Source organism: Artemia sp. Qi Xiang Cuo, chromosome 15 (genome assembly GCF_049724085.1).
Source record: "Artemia sp. Qi Xiang Cuo chromosome 15, ASM4972408v1, whole genome shotgun sequence".
NCBI lineage: Eukaryota > Metazoa > Arthropoda > Branchiopoda > Anostraca > Artemiidae > Artemia > Artemia sp. Qi Xiang Cuo.
The window spans coordinates 57,143,056-57,146,049 of NC_142808.1; positions in this window are offsets into that span (position 1 = coordinate 57,143,056).

The following is a 2,994-nucleotide window of genomic DNA, read 5'->3' on the forward strand; positions in this document are numbered from 1 at the left end:
TCTCTTTTCTTCAATTTGTTTTATTCAACTGTAAAAAAAAACCTGTGAAATATACTGCTTTTGCTTGCTTGCTTTTTATTGCTTTTGTTTATTTGCTTGTTTTGCTTTTGCTTATATGCTTCATTTATAGGTAGTGAATCTCTATTTAATGATTATATTTAAACCTGAAGTCTGACGAGGGAATACAGTGCATGGTGTCAGAATAGACAACAGACCCTGCCCCACAATTGACTGGTCATCAAAACCTCGCGGAAGCAGAAAAAACGTTTTTTTGAGAAAAGTAAAGCAAGACAATAGAGTGCTAACAACAAGACTGCCAAGGAGCTGAAAGAATTGTTCCCAGGAGAAAAAATGGGGGTGAAATTTGACGAGAGTACTAGATGGCGCAAAGGTATAGTAGAAAAGAAGTTGAAGCAGCCAGAGTGCTCATATAGGGTATGTATGGAAGACAGCAGATTGCTTTGCAGAAACAGGTGCCACTTAGATCCCAGGTTGGAACCAGTCACAACTGAGTCAGCACTTAATCCAACATATCCAGCAAAGGCCAACAATTTTAACCAGTGCCCAGAACAAGGCATACACCCAAATGAAGCAGCAATAGAGGGTGATGGGGCAATGCCTTTTCCAGGTTGTTCCAATGCCGGAATGCATAGCAGTAGCAACAAGGCTGAAATACCAAACATTAGGGAAGAGAAAGAAAGGGCAGTATTGAATCAAAAAGGTCAGCTCTCTCATTGCACACGAATACCCTCTGAAATTACAACACAAGCACCCACCACCCCAGGGAAGAACCACTCACTCTGGTAGACTTTCCAAACCACCTGTTTGCACAAACTTAAGTATAGACTGCAACAATGACAACCACTGCCAGCCATCTGCTGATGATCCAAAATATTTCTACATAAGAAGGAAGATGAAATATATTGCTTTTGCTTGCTTGCTTTTTATTACTTTTGCTTTTACTTATATGCTTCGTTTATATTTACATTTAAAAACCCCTTCTTCTCTCTATCAGACGTAAAGCGTTTTCACAATATTCCTAGCTTTCTTCCCTAACACACCATCAGCTACTTCAAAAATTATTTTCCTAGAAATATTCCATTGTTCTTCTAAATTGTCAAATTTTAAAATCTTCACTCTAGTATTCAACTTTTCCTGTAAAGTTTACCTCAAATTCTCATCCTGGAGTCTACCAAGGTCATAATATCCTGGAAGGTAGTTACCCTTCTAATATTTCAGCTTTAAATTAGCCCTACACACTAATACTAGATGGTTATTTGTACTTGTAACATAAATAATAGCACTCCTATTTATTCTAAAACAAAAAAATAGTAAGAAAGAGAAAAACGAGGATTATACAAGCCAGTGTAAAATGTAGACTAAAATACAAATATTTTGGTCCAGACCTCTGCTTGACCATTCTCAGTGCACAATAATAACATAAAAATTACTAATAAAAATCCAAGGATACTATAAAAAAAACTTCATACTTAAAACAAAGCACAACTAAAATTTGACAACCCTTTCCATGTAACAGTGAAAGGGTAACTGAATAAAAAAAATACAGTACTGAATGGGAATTCCATTTTTTTAATTGATGCAGAGCATTTTTAAAAGCTAAATGCTTTCCAGGTAAAACATCACAGATTAGGTCAGATTGCAAAATGTGATTTTTTTTTTATTTATGTAAAACAATCAGAATTAATTTGTTCATTATAAATGCGGTTTAAAGAGGTTTCTCCAGTGTCTCTATTGAGAGCTACCTTTTAATGAATGTACTTTTTTTTTATCCCAACTGCCTCCCTGAAAACTTGGATGAGACCTTTAACAGGGGCAATAATGGAGGTGTTATTGAATAAAATGAAATGGTATGGGTTGTCTTACACATGTTGAGCCAAAGCAAAATCAAAAGTGTCAAGCCTTTGGCCTAGCTCCATAGCCCTGTCTCCCTCAATTGCTGGTGGGTTCTTCCAACATAGAAACAGCTGCAAGAACATGGAACCCTATAAACACTACTGCCCAAAAGGGGGCTCATTTTATCTTTGCTGCTATTAAATTAGCTCTGAATTTTATTAAAATTTTTGAAGGTGGGCATTTATGTTAAGTTGAATAAAAAACTGTCTGTTATTCCAAGCAAATTAATGGTCCTATGTCAATTTTAAATTCTTGGTCAATCTGCCTGAGACTCTAGGTAGGTGTGCCTTTCCAAAAACTAACACACAAGTATTTGTCCAATAAGAGAGTCATACTTACTCTCACCATTTACCTGTGCCATTTAAACATTTTTGCCTCTCAATTACTCGGACTATCTGTCAAGTCTTTTTTCTACAATTAGCCATGTATTGATGCCTAACTGCAAAATACTTGATTTTCAATTCAATTTAATTTTCTAAAAGACAACTTGAATGCTGTCTTTTGGCTAACTATTTTATAGATAGACAATATTCTTGAATAACTTTTTTTCAGCATTTAAATCTTGGCAAAAGTTGTCCTTACAGCCTAGGTCTAGAATTAAAGGTATAAATTTAGAGTTGGTAGTGTTGACAAGGAGACATGTTAAGAAAACAATTCTTAGTTTAAAATATGTATAATGATCCTGATTAACATATTATCCAAGGGGAGAACCTTTATCATCAAGTCTTTCCTCTAAAAATCCTTTTTTTTCCAACTTAAAAGAAAAAGTTTACAATAAACCCCATGCTAAAATGCAATGCATAAATCTTTTGAAATTTCCGCTATAAATTGACTAATAAGTTGTTTTATAGATAGCGCTATCCTGGCCGTTGTTAATTGCGATTTTTTTAATGAGCAGTGGCGAAAATACAAAATATTAATACAACCTAACCTAACCTAGGTTGTATTAATATTTTGTATTTTCGCCACAGCTCATTACAAAAAAAATGCAATTAACAACAGACGGAATGAACGCTATCTGCAAAAACAAATTATTATAGCGGCAATTTCAAATTTCATTTTAGCATGGGGTTTATTGCA